Source organism: Tenebrio molitor, chromosome 6 (genome assembly GCF_963966145.1).
Source record: "Tenebrio molitor chromosome 6, icTenMoli1.1, whole genome shotgun sequence".
Taxonomy (NCBI): Eukaryota; Metazoa; Arthropoda; class Insecta; order Coleoptera; family Tenebrionidae; genus Tenebrio; species Tenebrio molitor.
The window spans coordinates 13,132,473-13,157,873 of record NC_091051.1 but is presented as its reverse complement, the minus strand read 5'-3'; the positions used below and the strand labels follow the sequence as shown (position 1 = coordinate 13,157,873).

At 35.4% G+C, this 25,401-nt stretch overlaps 2 long non-coding RNA genes across 3 annotated transcripts in view; one reads left to right on the top strand and one right to left on the bottom strand.

The window, feature by feature from the left end:
• The window catches only part of LOC138133829 (uncharacterized), a 32,817-nt gene extending 8,309 nt beyond the window's left edge, over positions 1-24,508 (top strand). The window contains exons 3-6 of one of the 2 annotated variants that reach the window (XR_011160540.1): positions 13,850-14,058; positions 18,115-18,286; positions 18,385-18,663; positions 24,149-24,508. This is a non-coding gene — a long non-coding RNA (uncharacterized lncRNA). Of the gene's footprint in view, positions 1-13,849; positions 14,059-15,378; positions 18,287-18,384; positions 18,664-24,148 lie in introns of both variants that reach the window. The other variant, XR_011160539.1, reaches the window with a different exon arrangement.
• LOC138133613 (uncharacterized) lies at positions 5,232-6,024 on the bottom strand. Its single transcript, XR_011160438.1, has 3 exons — positions 5,899-6,024; positions 5,647-5,843; positions 5,232-5,589 (listed from the first exon to the last, which is right to left on the bottom strand). It is a non-coding gene; the product is annotated as an uncharacterized lncRNA (long non-coding RNA).
• Positions 24,509-25,401: the final 893 nt, after the last annotated feature.

The following is a 25,401-nucleotide window of genomic DNA, read 5'->3' as shown; positions in this document are numbered from 1 at the left end:
CGAGTGCCGTCACATCGTAACTCAAGCAATGCGCGGGGCGTGGCGCACTAATCGATGCTATATTGCGCTATCGATTGCTTAGGTTTGCTTCACTTTAACCACTATTCTGCAAGTTGGCGATACAACATACACAACAACGGTCGACACGCAACTGCTGATTTGCGATTGTAAAACGTCACCCCTTTCCACGCTTAAACCCTTCAAATAAAAAAGGGAGCGACAAGTTCCAGACTTCCGACGATGGAAAATGTTAGGGTCCATTTTAATATTAAGTCCGAATGTTTTGAGAAATATAAAGGAAACATAAAATACAAGTTCAATTTATTTCGATTCGCTATTCGTAAAGGTCAAGAGAACCCTCATCAAACCAGCCATAAACCGCGAACAATTTTTGACATGAGAAGGGCAAATCCCCCGGTTTTAGAATAAAATTCACATTTCACACACCGACATCGGACGCATGAATAAAAAATAAACTGATAGAGCAAGGAATTTTCGAGGGGGAGGAAAAATGCGATTTGCACGGTTTAAAAATTGGGATTTGCAGCAACCAACCAATCAGGAATTCAGAATTATTTTCTTTTGCACGGTGGATGCATTTCATGTCGCTGATTTTTTTGGTCAGAAAAGGTTTTAACAACTCTCGCAAGTTGAAACGTGAGAATCTAGTTCTTTGTTATTACCAAATGGGGTTAAGTTGATTACCAAGACCGGTGGGCTGACTGGGTGTCTAATATGATAGTTCTTGTTCTTGTTGGGTAGTTGCTGTGAGTTCATCAATTAATGACTCTTGAACTCGACGACTTTAGGTAAACTCGCCCAAGAGTTGTGAGTTAAGGTGTCTTCAGGTATCTACGTTTGGAGCTAATTTGACCATATACTCTTAGAACTGCTGCGCAAACAACTCTCGCGTCAATAAATAGAAAAATACGGCGATAAGCGCTTGTAAAAATATTTTGTCTTGGAAAATGTGCTTGTAGCGATTGATGTGACTGAACGCGGCTTTATCCGTTCTTCATGTTTACACTTTAATTTCAATTTAAAGAGACGTCGCAAATATTTAACTTTCCGCGTATTTGATTTCGGTGAGAACCACCATAGAACCATTTATTGGGTATTTTTGTAATTTTATTCGGTTTGTTATAAATCGTGATAGCGGTAACAGTATGGAAGTGTAAACACGTGAAAAATGCGAAATGTGGAAATATTTTTTTAGGGAAAACAAACAGTGAAAGGAACCGTTTGTGGTATTACCAGCATTCACATGTTTTCAAATTGTTATTTTAAATCCACCCCAAGGCAAGACGTTACACAATGTTGGGTAAATAACCTGAAGTTATTCGATTTTATACCAAAAACGCTTTTATTCAGAAATCGAGTTCCCCCAACACACTTAAAGACATATCAAATTGTGTGGGATAGGATGGCGGAATTTGGAGGGTCGATTAACTCTTTGTTCTTCCGTGCCATTTGCAAATTAGTTTGATGGTCTCGCGCAAGTCGTGAAATGAAATTACGTCGTTTTTGGAACCGTTTATTTTAGCTGAGTCGATCAATCCGATTATGAAAAGCAAAGCGAGAAATTGGATATTCGTTTTTCGTTTGATCTTGGTTATATTCGAATTTCGAGAACGCTATCGCCCCTGGTTATAAATATTGGAGTCCAATAAAAGTTGTTACTTAGGATTCGCGTCAGACGACATCAAAGCGTCTCTGTCGAACGTCCGAGAGTCAAAAGAGGGTGCGAATAAATAAAGCGAAACTAGGAAGAGAAACATTCTTTTGAAGGGAGAGTTGTCGTTGCCATTTGCGATTTGCTTTTAATCACGAGAAAAATAATGGAGAAAGGTGTTTCGGGATTATTCGGTTAGAATAGATAAGGACGATGAATAAAAGAACAATGAATGAATTATGCAGTGAGTTTTTGCATCACCTAAGTAGTTTTCCTGTCGCGAATGCGCTTATTTACAGTATTTCAACGGAATAGAATTCAAGCATAAAAGCAAGTTCACTCTTCGACAGTGGCGTTTTAGAGATCCCCAACACGCGCTCTGAATAACATCAACAACTCGCAACTTCTCGCCTGCTTTTGCCACCGTTGAATACGGAAATTCTATACAAGTGAAAAGTTCTTTGCTCCCCATTCCATTATGTATGTGCGTGTGGTTGAGTTACAACCACCTCGGGGACCGCGCCGCATTAGGCTCTCTTTTCGCCTCGAACCTCCACCGAAATGCATTAAATATGTCCGCCCGCCGTCCACGATTTCTTTATTTTTTCGAAAACCGTTTTTAATCAAATACGAAATTGCGGTTCCTTCGTCCGGCAGGGGATGTATTTTTTATCTTCGCGTGGGATTTGTTCTCCCGATTCGGGGATGGTTTATGGGGCGCTTGTAAATTCGCAGGGTGGCGTTCGCGAGTTGAAATTGGCGCGTCGAGTGTCGAATCCAATCACGGCAATCTCCTTATGTTTGATCGGAAGAGGTTTTGTGTGGCGCTTCATAAAATGGCGAAGGAGAGCCTTCTGAGCCGAGATCCTATTCCAATCTGTCGCTTAAACAAAGAGTGGCAAACAAACGGTTAGACGGAGTCCGGACGGACTGTCATTGTAGGAATGCAATAGCAAATCAAGATTGGATTTCAACCCCTGCCAGGGGTCGAAGTCGCTAGTCTAATCTCGACCTCGCACTCGACCGCCGACACATCTCCCCGGACCCCGGAATTACTCCGACTACCCCTACAATCCGCGCCGCACAATGACGTGTCTGAATCAAAGCGAACTTCCAATTCGACAAATTGAAAAATACTCATTAGTTGGATGTTTCGCACTCACCTTCGTTCCTTGTGGCCCGTTACTCGCCGGACGGAAATTAAAAGAAGTAAATATCTCGAATTTTTAGGACTTCAATGGATGGAATGCCTGCCTGGACGTTGTTGAAATGAAAAACTTTGTCCTTACACACGGCGCTCGTTAAATTGTTCACATTATTCGAACAATGTGCCTCACAATGGCCGCATCTAATTTACTTTATTGCTGCTGATAGGCATATGAGCCATGAGAACGTGAAGTTCTAATAATAATTCAATCTCCATATGTCAAGCTTTTAATTCCTGTCCGATTGTTCCTGCTTTACAACTCGATTCACCGAGGTGGCTTACAAATCGCAAACAAATATTACAGCTACATGAATGTAGAATAAAGAGACCTTCTCTATTTAAAGATTCTGAATCGCCCCTCTTGCGCCGCCACTGGATGGAATAGAAAAGCGTAATTTCTGCAATGTAAAAATACAAATTGACCTGTCCGAGAAATTTTGCTAAAAATCAACGACATAAAGTGAAGAAACTTTATTCCTTACATGACTCTATACTTATGTAATGTGATCGATTACAAAGAGACAAGAAGCAGCTGTGGTAAACAAAATTTCTGAAAACATGTGGTGGTGGTGCAAAGAGGGTTTGTTGAAACTCAAACAAGGTTACGTGTGGGAAAAACCAAGTCATCATTTTCTGTCATGAATATTTTGTGTTTTTGAATGAAAATAGTAGATTATATCATTAAGAATAGAAGTGAGTCTTTTTGTCCAGAAATTGAAGACCGAGAAGCACAAAAAGACTCTCTAATCTGAATGATACAATACTATTTAAAAAAAAAGCTACTTCAACCATTTCTACAGAGATACACAAAAGCGCGATTTTCGACCGCTTGAAGATAAACATTTTTTAAAATAAACTTTACGTTAATGTGAAAACTGCACAAATGAAAAGTTTGTTTTTAATAACCATCCCTTATTTCTTTTTTTATTAGTTAAAATAAGCAATGAACAGAAATCATTCGACAGTTTTCTGTAGAATTTTGTAAATGCCGTCATAAAAATGGTCGGCTGCTTCGGCGAGAAAATGGTCCTGAAATTCTTCATAATAGGCAAAATAAAATTTAAGAACAGAAATGTCAGTTGGATAGTTTACTTCAGTTATTAGAAAAATTTAAAAAAGAATAATTTCGGTAATTCTTAACTGAACGACTTTTTTGAACATTTTGTACCTACTCTAGTGAACGTTTTTTTGAACATTCTGTACCTTCTCCAGTGAACTCACTTATTTTGACTTTACATTTCTATTTCAATTTTCTGTTTTGAAAGTACATACAATTGTATAAAAAAAATTAAAGAGTTAAAAGTAAGAACGGAATTTCAAAAGATGTTGCATTACATTTTTTATGTTATTTAAATATCATTTTTAAAGATTTATAAATTTTTATCAAAATGAGTGCAAGACGCTTCAGAAGTTCATTTTTACACATTTTGTGTCTTCTAGTGTGTGTTGCAACCTCACAACGTATGGTTTTAATTATCAAAATGGAATAATCCCATGTTGCACATTTTTAATCAATCATTTAATCTTTGTAATCAAGATAATTTATCGAATAGTAATTGCTTTTGATTTGTTTACTTTGCCATATAATTTAGTTCCTGATGTATAAGCAAACAGTAGGTTTTTCCTAATGTTATATTAATTCTGATTTAATGGTTCAAGTGCTATTGACGTTCTAATTTTTTTTAACCAAATCTCAATTTCTTAATTGTAAATTATGCAGACACATATATCTAATTGATACACCAGACTAACGTAATGCAACTTTTTAAATGACGGAATTCATTTAACATAATTATAATTTCAAATATAAACTTGATTTAACTTGTGATAATTAATATTAATACTATACAATCACTGCTAAGTATATGATGTGTTAGTTGGATTACGAGGAAACTATCACAAGAAGTAGCTACTGAGAATAATAAAATTATTTTAATTTTAATAATCCGGCGCATCCACCATTTTTTCCATGCAAACTATTGATTTAGAGTTTTTCCGTTATTTTTGCAACAAATTCTTTCATCCAGTACCACGTTCTTAATTTTAAGCAATTTCAGTACAGCTCTCGGTGTAGATACATTATCTAGTGTTGCTAAAAGCTTTACGGTTGGCAGCACTGCAGTAATACACTAATGCGTGGGTGGGGTAAGTGACACCTTGAGCTGTCGGCAACTGAATAGTTGATGGATGATCCACTGGAGATGCCAGAGACAACCCTTTATAGCTTTCTACATACACTAAACTAAGTAATAGCGTGCCAAGGAAAAATACTCTATTATAGTCTTCACAAAGCACCACCGCTTGCGATAATGTAAAGGAGTAAAGGATGTTTTAATAAACTTCGTTGTAACGTTGGTTTTCTTCAAACATATGTTCTTAACACATTATAATGGCATTTCATAATCAAAAAACAAAAGATTTTGTACTAGACCTCGTTGACATGTGGTTTTTCTTCGTATGTTAAAATCTCGTAAGAACTAACGGTGATTTCAGCTCCTTTGTACGGGAAATAAAGTTTTGCTTTTCCGATTGTGCCGGAACATACTTTCCCTATAATTAATTCGCCTTGATATTTGACACGGCCTATGTTGAGGACCTTCCCCCATTCCATTCCTCCCGGTACTAAGTGTTTGTTGATGGTTGTTAAGTGCAGTGTTGCTGCATTACCAGGCACCCAAACAAAATTATCTTGTTTTGGGCTACACAATATCTAAAATAACACAAATGCCACAAATTTTCAAAAGAGCGTTGAGTTAAGCGTCGAAACCTTGTTATACACGTTCGTGACGTGAATTCCTTCCTTAGATGTTGTTAAACTGATTTGGCCCGGGTAGATTTGACCAATTAAAATTCCATGATGCAAAACGAAAGCTTGACCAATGTACGTGGGATTACCTCTGATATCCTTGCCACCTTCTACCGCGTCGTCAGGAATTTTTCCATAATAATCCCTCCAATAATAATCTAAATTCAAAATTGATAACAACTCGTACATGTTTAGGAAAAGTTTTCGTTTTACCTGGATCGCCCTGGATTGTTTGAGATGTGCAAATAATTATAAACAAAAACAACACAGTGTGCTCCATGTCTGGCCACTCACTAACATTGTTGTCACCAATTTGCTCTTTTATTTGGTTTATTATCTATTTCTGCGCGATAAAAGTGTGACCTTTTGACATGGAAAAGCCCAACAAATGAATGAACCGCAGGATGTGTGCAACCAAATAAAATTTTCCTCTCTCAAAGTGCATTGTTAAATCATTTCCTTTAAATATTGAAAAACAAAATGGGATAAGTGGAAATTTATTCAAAGAGCATTGAAGGTATGAATTTGCTCGACTTGTTAATTACAGTATGAGTAACTCTTTCCCCTTGACTTAATTACATTTTTATTCTTATACTTTCTAGGAGCTTCTCTTTATATAATTAAATATTTATTTACCTATGCAATAAATGCAATTTATCTACGTTTATTTATGGTATAATTTGAAGATCCTTTTTTAAATTTCAGGTCAAAATTTTCATTAACTACCTTTAATAAAAATAATTGCACGAGTGATGATGACCCCGGCGGAATTGAAAATGCAACCCACAATACATTTCCAAAGTTAACGTGGTAATTTTAAATATCGTATTGTTTTAAAATGAAATTATGAATCCATGATGGCTTTGCTTCCAATAATTTTATTTGTCACAACTGACGTTTATGAAAAAGTTAAAATACGACGATTAAAATCTATTCGAATGATGAGAAAACAGAGATGATCCTGATTTATGGCGAATGTAATAAAAATACTTCTACCGTTACGCGTTTATGGAGACATTTTCCCAAAAACTCTTCGTTTATTCACAATTTCATTTAACCAAGCGAATGACGTTTATGTCAAAATTTACGAAACTGCAAAGCTAACTATGTTTTATGTATTTTAAATCAAAAAACAAATTTCTACGTTAACGTTGCAAATGTATTGTGGGTTGCATTTTCAATTCCGTCGGGCTCATTATCACTCGTGAAATACCCTAAGTACATATATGTATTACAACTGGAAACTCTCGTATTGCCCTTTAATTACTCACCAATGAATGTATTGATTGCTTACGCGATTATGAGTGTTTTGTTTGTAAGAAAAATAGGAAACTACAGCATCTCGCTTGCATAGGGCAAACGTCTGCAAGCCCTCTCTGTCGCTAAGATTGTCGTGTTATTGATGGTTTCCCCATAAACCCCCGCACTCGAACCGTCCGTTGGATATAAAAACTTTTTAAAATAATGCGACTGGTGTCCGGAAAAATGGCAGACATTATCTTTGGCTCGGCAGGGGATTACGCTTCATCCGAGCATTTCTTTCCACCTCAACGAAATCATTTCTTCGTTGTGTATTCTTCGTCGTATGTAAATGCAGCTTCCAGCCGAAATGCTCTATTTAGCTAAATTAAGACAGTTGCTTATCGGCTGTCTGGTGAATTAGCACAACTCTCACTCCAGTCGAACACGCAACAATACATAAACATGCAATTTAGCAATATAAACTTCTGACGTCAAAATAGTACATTAAATCATCAAAAAACTGGTGATAAAACTCCCACTTTTTCATGGCCGCTGAGATAGTTGCCCATCACATGACCGACTGTGTCTCGTGGGTGGTTTTATGGGGGTGTGGAAAATTCACCATGATATGTTAGTTAGTGACATGCCTTTTAATTTAGAGACTTAGTCACAGTTGACGGCAATAAAACGTTCCGATAATAGTTTCTCGTGGCGCTAACGTGCTCCATTAAAATTTATTTCTCTAATTTATTTATATCAGCCGATGTGGCATATGGTCTATTGGGAAATTTATGGGTTACAACCTACGGGTTTTTAACGGATCATTTAATTAATTATCCTAAACCGACACGATAGTCCAGTTTAACCGCATTATACCGCCGATAATTCGATAAGTAAATAATTAGGGATTTCTGACGTTTTCAACTGAGTATGTAGTACCTTTGACGTAGAGTTCTACCCGCATTGTTTGATCACTAATTTAACAGTAGAAAAAATGTTGCTCATTAAACACTAATGGATCAGAATCGAGTTAAAAAAAGTAAACATGAATGGACATGTTTCATGAAAAATTAATAATGGATCGCTTTGAAAAAAGGTAATTGTTCACTTTAACTACTTCTGGAATTTTCGCGTTTTTTCTGGCTAGACAGCCTCAGGGCGTCCTCCTACATCGTTTTCTACCACTCAAACCTTGTGCAAATTAATTTTCCTTACCCTTTAGTTATACTAAGACATTGGCGCGACCTTGACGCGACCTTGAAACACAACAAGAGAGAAAAAAAAAGGCATTTGCACAAGGTTTGAATGATGGGAAACAATCTAGGAAGACGCCCTGACGCTGTCTAGCTAGGTAGTTAAAGGGAACAATTACCGAAAAAAAAAACAAAATTAAAAACAGAACATGCATTTGAAATAAGTGTATTATGATTCAAAATAGGCGGCAGCGCGGTAGGCGAAATTCGAATTTACGTTGGCAGCAAGACCCTTGTTAATAATACCCTAGTTTCGACGCTGTTGGTATTCGTCGCTGTTAATTTGGTTTTGACATTCACTCACTTCAATGAATTCGTAAAACTTTCATTACTTTTTTGTGGGTTATCTCTGCTGTGGGTCAAAACCATGTTAAAATAGTCCATAAATGTTAATTTTTATTGGGTTATAAAAATTGAAAATCGATTGTCTCATCGCTTTTCGGTACCCCGGCCGTACGTTACGTCCTCCTGACTTTGTGACGCTATTTAGTTGTTAAATGGAGGACATTAAGTTGGCAGTTAGCCTAGTTCCTTTCTTAATTTTGCGAGTTGTCGAGGATTCGATCATAAATATGTATGCGGGCTGGAACAAGAGGCATGTGTCGGTTCTAAACAGCCAGGCAAATTTAGTTGCAGTGTCGGTAGCATCTGCTCGTTTATCTAGAAACCGTCTTGAAAAATTACTCCATTTCGTCCGGTAAGATTGCAATCTGTGGCGCCATCACATTATGCTGACTGACTGTTCTAAAGCTTTTGGTGTCCCGGTCTCACTTTCGGCCGCTCATAAAAATCGGTCAGGTGTTCGACCCTGCATAAATCAATAACCCCAACTGTTCCCGTCTGAATTATCGCCAAGGCTAAATTAGCCGATAATGGCATTTCCACGGAATATACACATTTGCGTAACTGCTTTGTCGAATTCCTCTGGGGGGACAGGACGGGCTTCATTCCGCGGATGACTTGACGGATGGTTGACAGCTGACATGAGCGCTACCTTCTAGAGAGACAAAGAAACGGACTTTACCGACAAAGACGAGGGATTATTATGGTAAATCCCTATACACAACTCGGACGCTTCATTTGAATGCAGGATAGCCGACGGAAGAATGTCTCGCAGGTAGAGTTCGTTCATTAAGGAGGCAGATATGAAGAAATCAGTACGCAAAGTAACTTATAGTAAATTCAAAAAACCCCTGGACTGTCAAAATTATATTTTAAATAAAATGCTTGTTTTGACTGTACTTGGATATAAAAAATTTTCGCTAGAGTATACCGACATCAAAATTTAGTTACAAAATATATTTAGGTTATGTTTTCATTTTTAATCATTGAACTAAAAATGTTTTGAATCATTCATTGCTGCAACTAAATGAATTAGAGCAATTTAATACAGTTTATAAAAAACACGCGACAAACTGAAAACAAGTAACAAATTAAACAACAACCAAAATCATCAAAAATGTTTCATTTATTCAGAAGAAAATTATTTAACACTTGATTAACACTTATCTCTCCAAAATTTTAATTTGTGAATCACAAGAACGAACACCAATTCTTAGTTAACAATACTGGAGCGGCTTTGGCACAAATTTATGATTTCTTCCCGTTATTATCACTTTTTTGTTTGTTCCTCATAATAATTTCTTATGGCCCTCTTCTCTCGCGCCAATAGAACCACCCTAGTTCGTTTTTAACTTTCCATTTTTACCTTTTTACAAAATACACTTAAATAATTTTGCAATTTATTTGACAATGTCAATTTATACAAATGAATAGTTTGAAAAATTAAAAAATCATAGATAACAACTGGGCAATATGAAAATAACTAGTGATTTAACCAACCTAACAACTGCAATTTTGATTTCGACAGTCCAGATGTTTATTGAATGGACTTTACTCAAAGAAGAACACATCACCCACACTACCCTGCACTAACATGAAACATTCTTAAAAATGAACTCTACAATTTCTGCAGAGCCACGTGTGCATCGCTTCTTTAATTAGCAGATTTGGAGTGCTGTTTCTCTTATTTACTCGGGTCTGCTCCTGTGGAATATTATTTCAGACATTTAATGGAGCTTTCTTTGTGTTTTAAAAGAAGCAAGCACAGTTGCAGAAAATGAGTTAAGTGCAGCTTAATGTATCCATTACATTCGTCTGGAACACGATTATCAAAACTAATGGTAAATAAAGGTAGCCATATCGTCGCCTGGTCCGGCTATAATTTGATTATAGGACTGCTGTATTCTTATTACTCCGAATGGTGTACCGTCCACCTTAAAATTGTATCAATGTATCACATAGCTAGCAATTTTATTTCTTGTAATTAATTTGATGGGGGTTTTCCGAAATGGGGCCTTAGTGCCACGATATCGAGACTGTTTAAAGCCCTTGACTTTTATACGACAAAATTGAAACATAATTCGGTAATATCAGTGAATGGACATGAAAGATAAAAAAATAATAAAAATAAAACACTGGATGGTCCTCAACGCCATTAGTACATGTGCGATAGAGGGCCACTAGTAGCAACGTATGTAGACACATAACGAGGGTTATATTCTTATGTGGAGCCCGTATCACACCTCGCGCTTTCTGGTCACTCACCCCAAGAAATTTTACAAACTTTATTTGTTATTCAAACAAACCAAAAAATATTCTGACAGCAGATTAGTCATTTAGAGGGGTTGAGACAATTGTTCTATTTAAGTTCACCACTTCCATTTCGTAACGTTGTTAAACCGTCACCAGATGACCAGAATTTACATATTCAAATAAAAAATAATCCGGTTTGGACATATTTTTTTTATTAGTTTGGAAATGGGTGTCGACATGGTGGGACTGATGGGTGACGTACAGTGTCATACGGGCTTTATCCCGGAAACCGTATGGGGACGAATCCCTGGTTTACGCAGGGCTCCTTATCGCGCCCGGGCAGCGCTTTTGAGCCTAACTAGGCTCTGGACTGGAGAGTCCTTTATTCCGATCACTTCGCATTATCCTACGCTGTGCATCCGCTGATAAGGCGTTCTCTTGGTCGTTCTTCTTTTCAAAACTGCAAACAATCAAACAGTCTGACGATGTCCACCTTGAGGCTAATGAGGCAGGGCTCGTTAGTCAATTGTCTTGCTGACAACGCCGACTCGATCTGTCCTGAATGCTAAGCAGCCTCAGATAAGACAGAATTGATTAGCTGGGTCGCTATTATCAAATTACCTAGCGGTTTCACTTAAACAATTAAGTTTGTATTGTTTCGGGGATTTTTTCGTTACTTCTTCATAGAAAAAATGCACTTCGGGCTGCACACCGTCTGATACGGTTGTAAAGTTTTATTACCTTACCAGTATCACTTTAGTGGAGTAAAATTTCATCGCCACCAGAAAATTAATTAACTCATACTTAATTTGCCATTTATTTAATAAAATAGGATTTCAGGGCATAGAAAAAGTATTAAATTATTTACATTCATTAAACGAGTCACATTTTAAAAATTTTATTCAATATATTCTATGACTTAAAAAAAAATAATAAAGAACATGAGGGACTTTTTTAGTTTTTTCTGTTGTTTCTTTGCTTTTAGGAGACTTGGAAAAGCTGCAGTTTAAGAGAAGAAACTGCTTTGATGTTAGCTTTGTTGGCACGAATATTTAGTGGAAAAGCTCAGGAGCGAAGCGACAATAAAGTAGCAAAATATCCAAGAAAATTGAATAATGTGTTTATCATCAAGTATTTTAAACGAGTTTGATTTAAGGACTGCTTTCTGTGATTTATCGGCTTTTACAAAAAGTAAACTCATAAATTCCAAATAGCCCCCGAAGATAAGATCCTCCCTGAAAAAGAACCAACTAAATTGGTACACGCCGTAATCATAAAGTCCTAAAAAAATCATATAATGGCAACACATTTCAATTTCCCCTGCACGATGATGTTCTCTAACAGTAGGGGGCAAATGTCACCAGCGTGGAACGTAGTATTGATAGTAGCGAACGCATCTTTAAATATATTTATCTCTGCTCCAGTTTTTTTTTATTCACTTCTGATCCCCCAATTTGGGGATTTTTTAAAGTGCGGTTGGACTCCACTTCCCCCGAAAAAACATAACTGTGAATTATGACCGCTCAATCCACGGAAGTAATTGAATTTATTTGCGCTCCATCCGGGGTAAAATTCGAATAATGCACTCACCCCTTAAGTTGTAATTGTCGAGGCGGTGGGCTGGACCGAAGTTTCGAGGGATTAATTAGGACGCGTTGTAGCCGTTTCAGGCAAATGAGCGGAGTGCAAAAGGATAATGCAGAAAGGATGCCAGTTCTACATATGCAGTACGAATAGTAGCGACTGGTCCAGACGAGGGTGAATCTCTCAATATCGATCAGCCAGCAGTCCAATCAAACCCTGTGCGTGACAACTCTCACTCTCTGAGCCCTTCTCGGCACCCCCATCATCCCTATGCGGCGCTCTCCCCCTCACCACCCCATTCATCTGCACCATACAACAACATAAACATACTTACACGCAAATGTGTAGGCTTTGCATCTCCTATTCTAATTTGGACGAACAGAAGTGACTCATCGCAAACACGATCCTGAGGAGCTTTCACGAAGACGGGAGAACAGCTTTCTATAAATATTTAAATAAATTCGAAAGCAATTCCGGCTTCGATCGTTTGTTATAAAAGTTGAAATTCCCATGTTGTTAGCTATACCAATATTTTATATAACCTGGGGAATTTTGCTAGCAAAATATTTTGTGCAAGAGAATAAAACAAAAGATAAAAGAGTGGGAAGGGCTTTGTTCCACGTAAATTGAATTTGAAAATTGGCCGCCATGCACTTGGCTTGCTAAGATATGATATACTTTGTTTTCTTTGTGTATGCTATTCTTGCTTCCCGTGTTTTCTTTTGGATTTCTAATACAATGAACATCGGAATTATTTTGTTTTAGTAATTATAACAGATGAAATTCAGTATCTCGGCCGGTTCATCTATCTTGACTTTCTCCTTCATTCGCGAGCTTAATTAAATTTTTGCTCTAATATTTCCACAAAAGAAAAATCTAATAAACTGTATTTTTTGTCCGTCAATTAATAATTTTAATGAGGCGATCAACGAGATCGCCCGAGTTTCCACTTTAACAGGTCAAACTTTTATGAGTCTTGCTAGATTCATCAGGTAATTGAAAAAGCTTTTATCAGGCCACAATTGAACTTCCCCGGCAAGATAAATTTTGAGTCGACCTTTATTCTTGAAGTTTCTCTTAATTAAAGTTCCTTGCAATTTTGAAACAAAGCTCTTTACAAGGCTCTGCTTTTAAAACCATCAATATTGACGATGCACGAGGACATTGTGCAGAATCACCCACCCTCCATTCTAGTGAAAAGTTAAAAAGCGTCTGATATGATTTTGTCGGTTTTTGACTGCATTAGTGATGATTTATGATGTTTTTTATTCAGTATTGCTTGGTTACCGGATACTTTAGCATAGTGTATCAGTCATGAGCTGACAGGATCTTATATAAATCATCATTTGATCCTAGTCGAGACACGTCGGGATCACAGGATCATTTATCGCAGTTTCTCGTGTCGATAGCGAGGAAAATTCCGTCCTTCACGCAGAATTAATTGCGTCTGAAACTGAATTAAATAATGCGATCTTTCTACTTTATTTCAGGTCGTCGTCTGGGTGAATTTTTGAGCTACATATCGCTAAATTGAAATCTCCATTGCGACGGAATAGTTGAAGCCGGACTACGGAAACATTTGAAGCGAGTAGGTCTGTCGCTGGCAACAATGGGGGTGTAATTGGTTTCAACTTTGGCCCCACTTCACCTATAATGATTCTAGTTGACTTCTCAATTCCACGCTTTGAAACCTTCCTCGGTACGTAAGACCTATAAAAAATTATCATCGTTGCTAATTTCACCCACAACAGGCACCATTTTCTTTTCTGAATTTACAATTTAAAATAGGGTGTAAAATGAACGATTCGATTGGCTGAGGAGTTTCAAGTCGTCGTGAAGCACCCTCGCGATTTTCAATCTCGCGCATGTTCGAGGGTAGTTTATATAAGACTCACGGCCGCCTCATTGGGTCCTGATTTACATAAGGGTAAGGTCACCCCTTTATCTGACGGCGGAGTTTTTTAAGGGTCTCAGCAGTAGCAAATGTAATTTATACGTGGTATCTCCGGCTATACTCTATGATGATTGCTGCGAGATCGGACCTGTGGGAACAAAGCGGTCGAGGGTAGCAACCCTACTGATGTTATGACGTCAGGTCGGGATTTGAATGTATTCGCGTGTCCTTTGGGATTTAGACTTCACATTTCGTTGTTATCATGTTTTTTTAGTCCTGCCAGGATGTTCGGCAGGCGGACAATTCACTTGCTACATTCACCGAATACTTCTTTTTTTACTTTCCGTAAAGGATCAAGTATTTACAGAAAAATGTCTTTTCTCATTTCGTCCATGTTTGAAAAACAGCAAGCAACGATTTCAACAGAGAAGAAATATTTCAGTATAAGCGAGCTATAAATGGCTACTTTGCAATTAGCAAGGAAATGAGGATGATATTTTCCAGCATGCAAAGGAAATAAAACGCAGTAAAAAATTTCTTCACTTTCCTTGCGTAATTGTTAAGAAAACCATATTAAAAAAATTTGACTTCCTGACAATTGCATGACACCCATATAAATTAATTCGGATTAAAACAACACGGTAATAATAATAAAGGGAATGTTGCTGTGAAAATGTTGGGAACAAAACCTCTTCAAATCAATTATTGCTAGGCATTACATTAATGAATTGCGAAAAATGTTGGTAAATACCGGGTGACTTTTAATGATTAAAATTCTTTTTGTTCGGTTGGTAACACATTTAAGATTTTATGTTGGTACACTCGACTGTCACATTTAAATATGACAGTTCAAAAGTCAAAATAAACCAAATAGTCATTATCTTAACTTAGGATCTTAATCAAAAAAGCGAATCAAAAGACAACTCTTTGACAAATGACATGGCATACCAATTATTCGGCATGGCCAACCCACTAAATTGTCTCAATCATTAAGTCAAAAAGTCACCCAGTATTTACAATAAGTAGTACTTTTGCTTTTGTTTTTGTTATTTTGTGTGTTTTGTGTTATCTTACGATAAAGTTAATTTATATCGATTGTATTTTAAATGTTGCTTTTATTTCCAGGGAGAGTTGTTATAAATATTCAGGAATTGGCAGGAATTGTGGAGTGTCTTTGTGCATCGAGGGCTATTGCTAAGAAATCGCCTCTTGTAAAATAAATCCATGTCTGAAATGCCAAGAAAATTTCTCCCTTGTGAATAAGGAAGCAGCTTACATAAAACAGGGGTGGAAACATTTCTTTTGAAACTGAAAATGCATGGATATACACGCATCCATACACATGTGTCCTGCTTGCTTTATTCTTATTCCGCACACGAGCTGGGGGCGCCAGTGGAAAAGCTCCCCCGAAAACTTTTAATCTTATTGGAAATAATTCTGAATAGGTCGCTTAAGATATAATTGTAAAGTTTTAATTCAGTTTCATGGTCGTTACGTTATTAACTCACTTATTCGAATTGCACATGGGAACTTTATAGAAATAATTTTATAGTGTACGTATTTTATGGTGCGTTTAATGCGAAACTGCGATGTTGTTTATTATTCCTCGTGTGCGGACATAATAAACATAAGATATGCCCATGTTTCTGTGTGCGTTTAGATATCACATTTGTCTGTTGTTTTGCCAACCGAATCTGAAACAACCCTGACTTCCTTAATGGTAAATGCACTTCTTAGATCTGATATCATTTAAATATTGGTGCCTCATCCTATTATTTTCATTATATATGCACAGCTTAAAGCGCATTATGCTAATTGCAAAAATTATAATGCAACACCCGTTTGTTCATATGTCATGCCAACCAGAACAATAATTAATTATGCTAATGAGATCGAATCAGTTTAAAAACGTCACGTACGAAATTTAAAGGTACGAAATTAAATTTTTGCGAATTCAAGTGTTTGATGCCTATCTGGAACTGCAAACTTGCACTTAACGTAAACTGCTAAATGGAAATCATTGCAAATTAGTAGGTGTTACATGGAAAAAAATCTTCACTTCATCATTATTAACTGGTATTTCAATAATCGGATTTTTCATGGTTTGACGCTTCTGAAAAAGATGATTCGTAAATTATAAAAGGGCGTAACATCTCAAAAGGAAAATGTTGTTTCGTCTCATATGTTAAATTTTTAAAATTAGTGCATTTACTCGTAGAAATAGAAGAATCTCGCTGGATCTTCTTCAGTCAGGTAATTTGTATACAAGTTTTACAATACCAAGAATCGGTGATCAGTTTTAAAAAGGAAAAGTTAATGTCGGTTGCGGTTAAAATGAACGTGATAAAATTTTTGTACATTACTTCTTTTACAACAACTTGACTCAATATTTGTTCTAAAATGACTTGCGGCTAGAACTGTACTCAGAAAAGTCAGCAATTTATAAATGAACCGTAGAAAGTTTTTTACGCAGTTGTGTATGAATTGCTGGAAAAAAATGAATGATAAATTATTGTTAAAGATTAATTAGTGTGAATAGTAGAGAAAAACTTTTGTACAAAATATTCAACACTCATTAAAATTAACACAACAAGTGAAACACATGTTCTAAGTAATTTTCGCAATTATACAAGAGCGCAAAAAAGTGTTTACAATGCACTTCCGGCATGAGTTTCACTAGTACCGACAGTACTGGAAAACGAATTAGTAATTAATATTTACAAATTTAATTCATTCTAAAAAAAATTTGAAATCGTGGATCCGGCATGCACGCAATTGAATATACATCTCAGTCGACGAGTTTGCGAGAAAGTCATTTCATAACCATATTTGTACTTAAAACTTGAAATTTTTTCGAAACATGATAATTCGACATTGATTTCACACTTTCACGTCGACCACTAAATGACGAATTTGTCCGGAGACACTTGATTGCATGTTTATTAATTGGCGATTAGTTAGCAATTTTTCTCGTTTATGTGGCCGGGCACGAATTAATTCGGTATTAAATCATTTTGTTAGTTTCGGTCTGAGAAATATGATGGTCATTGTATTTTCGCAAATGAGCAATCTCATAACGGTTTCGTATCCAGTATATTATTTATCTTCATTTCAATCAAGAAGTCGGTTTATGAATCGTTTACGAGGTACAAGCGGAATTTATTATTAAACTAATTACGATTTGTATGGAACTGATTCATAATTCATTTTTTCGTGTTTGTATTATGGGTTTTCTGGAGTGATCAATTAAAAATGGTCGAACGGTATCTGTCGGTCGTTGTTTTTCGGAGAACAACAAATACTGTTTGTTTTTTGTGTAAATATGATTTGTATCTTGCGAAAACAAGACCAAGACGATTTCATATGGGAGATGGCCGAAAAGTACACGTTTATCTGATCGGAAGATGATGCCGGACCGCGATGGCATCTACAAGAGTGCAGTTGTTTCCACAAACGCAATGCAATGATAATACTGGCTTGTTATTGAAACATTACGAATGCAATATGGACTTAATAATTAGTCGGCGGCCAAGTTTGTATTACTGATGATGCATGATCGTCCTCAAACAAGTAATTACCATTACAAATTAAAGTTCTTTAACCGTATTACGATTTATTCTCGACTTTTTTCAAATAAATGTGGATATATTTATAAATTCTGGTCCAGACGTGCATCGCATTTGCATTTTAAGAGCGATTAATAAATCATCACAGTCAATTATATGCATTTGCTATGATTTACGGAGTCGACTGCAATTTCAAGGGTGACCTCATTGTATCGACATCCTTGGAACAATTTAATTCCGTCGATAAATATTCCAGAAAAGATATAACTTTTTACATTATTCAGTTTTATTCCAGAATTCATGGTTGGGAAAATCCGTCCGAGATGGCTGGCTTTCCGGGAGCTTGGAATATTAGAAAACACAAGCTGCGTTATATCTGAAACAGAACCTTCTTACCAAGTCAATTGGGTTCGTTACCATTTCGAATGAGCCCCTAAAAGAAAAGGATTTCAGCGTTTAGGTATATCGTGAGTATATACTATTTTAATTATGGCGGTACGGTCCTGGCTAGCTTTTAAATGAATTGAAATTCTATCCGGCCATCTAACGTAAATATATTTTTCAGGTTATCCTGATTGTGATATGACAACGCCCTGCGCTAATGAATTGAAAGTCTATTCCGGCAACGGCAACAATGTCAACATGGGGGCGAACACATATACACACACAATTCAATCCGGGCCTGATTGGCCTACCCTGTTCTGGACTTTCAAACAGAACAACGTTTGTCTTTGAAGTTTACTTAAAGTCTTGCTTGACAATGACAAGAATTTCGAATTTACAACGCGTCAACTTTGTCGTCAAAGTTCTCCTTCTGCTACCTTGGAATCAGATAATGGAAAAAGTACGGAGCTTGAAATATTCCACATTATTTGTCTCAAGCGAAAAGATTCGCTTAAGCTTTTAGCTAAATCGATCTTTGTTTAAAACACTGAACATACGTTATTTCATTAAAGTAATGGATCGCTAATTACGATATTATTGTTTGTATATTGAAAAAAAAACATAAAACTCGACGGTCATTCATTACAAACAAATAAAACGAGAAAAAATCAAGGAATATATTACATATAAGAAATAAAAAATATCTATTGAAAATAGAGCTCTAAATATTTTTCTAAAAAATGTAATGCAATAATGTTTGAAAAGTAAAATATCAATAAAACTGGTTTATTGAAATTTGAACTTAATAGTGTCGCAGAGCAGCCTTTCTTAAAAAAAAAACTTTTTTGTTTTAAATTAGATTTAATTTGATTTTAACGCAAAGGGAAAAGTCAACCATTGCTAAATCTTCCCTGGAATAATGGAAACATTGTAAAACGTCTCATATTATTTTATGAGAAAAATACTTCGTTTTGGCAAAAAGTATATTCTTCCAGGATCTTCAGATTAAATAACTGGAATTGGAAATTGGAAAGTTAAATATTCTATGACTACTTACTGTTGTGAAATGAAATACATAACGCAAATATACACGAACAGTGGATCGTTATTTTTTAAGAGAATCTAAAAACTCTATCAAATTTTCATAAGGAATAATAAAACTGAGACAGTTACCATTAAACCTTGTCTTCTCTTCTGTTATAGGTATGACTACATATTAATTTTACTATAAAACTAATCGCAAATGTGTTTTTCAAACATACAGGGTGTTTCTGAAATACGTGTGTTAATTTTAACCAGTGGAAGAACGCGCCAAATCATTGAACTTTTCTCTATAACATTTTTACGAAAAAGCAATACAAATTGATTTAAAATTTGGAATAAATTAACCATCAAAGTGTATACCCGCCTATGGGTAAGGGCGAAAATTTTCTGTTGTGATAGAAACAGAGAATCACACAAAACGACTCGTTTGGTGAAAATTGTGGGGCAAAAAATCTTGGAATACTTTTACGAATTTTACAAAATGTTATAGAGAAAAGTTTCATAAATTGACGAGTTCTTTCACTTGTTAAAATTAACACACGTATTTCAGAAACATCCTGTATATTTATTCCTACATACAGGATGATTTCCCAATAAATTTGTGAAAAAAAACCGGTAATTGGCGATGAGAAGAAGTCATTGACAAAAAAATTTTTTAATAGAAGTTTTTTCGTTTTCGAGTTACAACTGATTGAAAATTTGGTCAAAATTGCTAGTACGCTGCTGAGTTAAAAGTGATTAATTGCTTATCCTGGTAGTTTAGCAAAGAATAATAATCAAAGGTAAAAGATGTCCGTCAGTCACAAACATGACATTACTCCTTTCGATCGTTTCCATAGAAACATTTACAAAGCAGCTCGCACCTGTGGAGTTGATATAAGAATGATTGCTAATGAAGTGAATAAATTCGGACAAATTTTCCCTATTCATAGGCGTGGAAAATACAAGGATATAGGTAATTTCCATCCTTTTGATTTCACTCCCAAAAGTTATTTATGCAGGATTGTTTCGTGTCAAAGATACTTCACATTTTTTTTCCAAACTTATTTCAGAATCACCCTGTATTTCAGAAATATATTCTGACATAAGATCTTTTGCAGTGTCATCATAGTACAGGGTTATTATAAATGATTGTAGTCGAAGCAGGCCATATCCATGCCGCTTTCATGCGAACTGTCAATTTTTTGGGTGAAAAGTGCGGTGATGAGAATTTTATTTATTTTTAACTCCTGTGTGTGAACGGTGTGTACTCACTTATTCACATCATTTTCATGTTTTTATATGGAGCGCCAAACATTAATTTTACGTTCGGTTTTTGCGCCTACTTGGACTACAATCATTTATAATAACCCTGTATAACTTTCCATGATAATGACAGATTGAGACGCAAAATTCCAAGCAAACAGTAACCGAAGGTATACTCCGTACACTGATATAGGGCCTGAATCTGACTCTAAAGGCCCAACTAATAAACCGATAATGTTCAATTGTTCACCGAAGGGACACCAAATAAAGATGGTGGTACCGACCGTTTCATTGTAATTTTTTAGAAACTCCGAACGAATATTCAATCCCTCATCTACAGGGAGCGTTCTTAGTAAATTCAGATTTAATCGTAATATGTACATATGTATCTATTTTGGGAAATACAACTACACAATGCCGCGGACTGCATTTGGTGAATATTATAGTTTTATTAGTAGGGCCTTCAGAGTCAGTTTAAAGCCCTATAGATTGCACGTTTTTAAACTCTAGTTCCAAAACATAACGCAGTGAAAAATACTAAACTCTTCATCTCAATTGTTTCACGTTATTTAGGAAACCATTGAAGCCTTGCAGATTAATTCCCGCCAGTAGTAATCCTACGCCTATGATGTTGTTTACAGAATTACAGCTGTCAATCTGAATGAAGTTTCAGTGTTTTCAGTTGTTATAAATTGTTGTTGAAATTATTGATTCTTCGTGTATGAATGATTTTTGCGTGCTATTCTACTTTTTACCGCGTAGACACTTTGTCTCTTTGTCTGTCAAAAAACGTGCTAACTATCAGTGTATAGCACTGAAAGCAACTAATCTGCACGCGGTACTGGCACCAGCGATAACAAAACTTTTTGCGACTTTTTTGCTTTGCACTCGATAATTTTTAAATCTTATTATACGTCCTAACGTGATATCAGTGGCGTACCCAACTTTTGTGCTTAAACTGTACATGGAATTTTTGCTCTGATCTAGAGCGCAAAACTAAATGCACGTGATTTTCGCAGTTGGTCTGAAGATCCTAGGGTTTAAATATTGTGATGTATTTCACCCTGTATTGAATAATCTAGCTGTTCATATGAATAATATATTTTAAAATGTGATTAAATCAGTTACATTTGTAGTCGAATAAAAACTGTTTTTCTAATTTGCTGTTTTAAAAAAAGCTGTTAACGCATTCATTTTGAATGCGTTAATAAACCATTAATACATCCGAAATCTAGCAACTTTTTTCAGTTGGTAACATACATTGCCGCCAGCAAATTTATTGTGGTATTCTCTGCTCTTTTCCGTATTTCTGGATAATTCGTCTTTAATTGAAGTTTCACTTGCGAAAAATGACAATTAGGTATGTTTAGTCAAATTTAAAATTTTACTTTAAATATCAACTTTGAAATAAAAGTGTCACCAACTTCCACAAAATTCCCTAAATTACCAAAATTTATTTTATTTGTAAAAAACATGTACATATTTAATATGCATGTGTATTAGAAAAAAGTAGCAAAAAAAAACCATTTTATAAAACTTAAGAGCACTCGTCATTTACAGGCACGCAAATATGACTCGTGTCTTAATATTATAGTTTTATAAAATTCATGTTTTAATATACTAGTATGCTTTTATTAGCTTGTTATGTGTGGTACAAGTCTAAAGAACAATTTTCAAATTTATAATTTTTGTTAACTATGTAACTGTAGAATGTCAGATAAATTATTGTTTACGATTTTTAAAAAGAGCGCTAAATGCCCAAATTGTTCGCTATTACTAAAATATAAAATTATTATAATACATAATATGAACAAAATAAATTAAAATAATTTCTTGAAAAACCAGATATATTAAAAAATAGTAAAATATCGTATAGCAGTGGCAAAAGTGTTACATTTTCTTTATCTAATCTCCGTGATTTAAAAAAGCAATTTTGTAAATTAAACAGACATCAGATTAAAGCATAGTTAATTTTGCAATTCGTATTTTTATGATAGATCTAGCGATGAGTAGATATAGAACGTAAAAAAAACCGGAATAAATGAATATTTTATAAGCAAATATAATTAGTGGTTTAAGATGGAATTGTTCAGTACCTCTATTTCATAGAGATAGATAATGGAAGGAGGTAATCAACAAATCATAAAATTACGTATACGGTTTTTATTATTAGATTCTCGTTATTACAATTAAAGTGTAATTTGTTTAACCCGTTTTCGTGGAAATTTTAATTGAATAGTAATGATTCGTTAATTTCCTGCGTTACAGAAAACCTAGTAGATCGGAAAAAGCGTGGTGGCATCACGTAAACCAAAGAAATGCATGAATTTATTAAGAAAATGGAACAAAAAAGTCAAAACCACAAACCTATTTGATGCTTAAACGCCATGAATAAAGCATTTATTCGTCGGTGATTAAAGGAAGAAACCCAATGACAAAGTGAATCTGAAACCAAATCGAAGTAATTTAAAATGCACGATTAACGACGATTACAAAGTCCACTTTTTTAAATTCATTCATAAGTTTTTGATCTGGACTAAAACTAAACTGTCGGTGTGTACGTGACGATGGTTTTTAGCGATGGCACATCGAAAACGATCAGTTTCGTTGTTCGCCAACAAAGACCCGAAAAACGAGACCGTCTCGTATTTATGTAAAACATCCGAACGCATTATGCATGCACGTGTTATCAACAAATTGAAATTTCTCAAAAAATTCCCCCTTTTCCAATTTGTCATTAACATTTTTCAGCGATTCAACTTAACGACGCTCTCAGTCTCCTGGTTAATTTTACAAACGCCTTGCCACTACACCGGAATTAACATTTATTTGTTTTCCTGCAATTTAAATTCAAGTAATCTTTGAATTAAAGATAAAATCGTCGATAAAAACGTAAATGTCGGTACCGTAAAAATGTAAAGCGGCCTCCGTGGGAAAAACCGGACACGCTTCATTAAATAATTTCGTTAAAAACTTCGTATAATCAGCATTTCAGGCTTTTTCAGTGTGGGGATGGTGGACGAGACCGGTCTTTCTCCCAATTTTCCACGTTTTCCCGATAATTACCAGACGAGCGGATGCAAAATTGATAGTTTTTTTTCCAAGGTGCCGCGGGTTAATCCCATCAGATGGGAACGAAATTCAAATTATGTAGATGCATGAGTTTTTCAACGAAGTTATTAACTGAATCACACCTGGTCCGACTTTGTTTAATAAAAACACGAGAGAAAAAGGAACACGAAACGAGATAATTTATTGAAACGAATCAAACACAACGGTCCAACTCTGTGTGAACATCCGATTATCTTCTGCACGCTGCATATTATTTGAATGGCTCGATGTATAATCGCTAGCACCAGTTCGAGTTCCCACAAATTTTTCGGACACTTTTCTATTCGACTTGGACAATTTAAATCGTATTTAGTATTGTATTTGGATATTCACTTGTGTTGCGACACTGATCGCACGAATCCTCCATTTGGCCTGGCCTCCATTTGGGTGGCATAAAATTAGACTTTATTAACTCGGTAATTCGAACTACTATAAACACACAATGGAAATAAAACGAACATTTTAACTTCGATGGATCCTGACACGTTGTTATAAGAACAGTTAATTCTCATTCCACTTTAATAATATCTCAACATTTTTTGCAGGATGGAATGGCTAGGAAAATCTCACCATTAAAAGAATCAACATCAAAAGTCATTAAGTTACAGATGGACTTCACTGCTAATCGAATTTTTAGAATTGCTGCCTGACGGAATAACAAATATAATTTTTAACGAATCTGTCTATGTAAACTTAACGTCCTGTAAATCGTGTGGGGACATTTATACCCTAATCCCTAATAATTAAACAACCTTTTATCTTGATCCAAAAAATGACTCAATTTCAATCGAATAAATTCATACGAATTCCAATTTGAACTTATTTCATTTATTTTATATTTCACAAGTGTCAAAAATATATGTTTAGACTTTTTGCTCATTAGGAGTTGTGTAAAACTGACTTTAGTAGAAACATAACAAGTTTGGCGATATTTCTGACACATACTACAGTGTGGAACAAAATGATTGTCATATAGTTTGCTTTTGAATTTTTGCACATGTAAATATTCCTGCAACGCTCTACTTTTTTTTTGGAGTGCCTAACTATTAGTTCTGTCAAAAAATGTCATCAATCGAATTGACAATTGTTACAATTTACTAAATTGAATTAACAAACATTGGTGGCCACATTCAACACTAGCTGTGACTTGCTTTTGTTAGCTCCTTTTCAATTTCAATCTCAACTTTGCCCCTTCGCAATAAAGCACATTTGGAATTTGGATATATATTTTGAGGTTAGGCCTTCTTTTTTTTGTAGAGCGGCATTTCCTATTTTTACAAGGGCAATGCAAAGGTAACTAGATGGCAATCATTTTGTTCCACACTGTACTATCAAATTTGATTATTTGGTTTGTTACGTAGACTACAATATTTTGATTTAGATCTGTTCTGATTCTTGAATTATTTGGATCGAAAGTTATGTTACCATTTATAAAACCCACTACCTTTCTTTTTTTTTTCACTTAATAATAGGCTCTTATTTGCAGAAATTCATACGTTTGACTGAGAAATCTATATTTCATTCACATTACTCTAAAATATTTATATTTATATTCGATTAATAATGAGTATGGACTATAGTCTACTTTTTAATCAAAGAACCACCACACCGCAATTTACATCCAAAATAGAGCTGACAACATTGTACACATTTGAGCTAGGGTGAAAAATCTCATCATATAAAAAGTGAGGTTATTAGAGATATTAGCAGCGCAGCAATTTAATGAAGTTAATAACAACTAACAACAACTAATTTGAGAGTTTTATAAATGTCTTACTTTGCGAGACATTTTTAATGA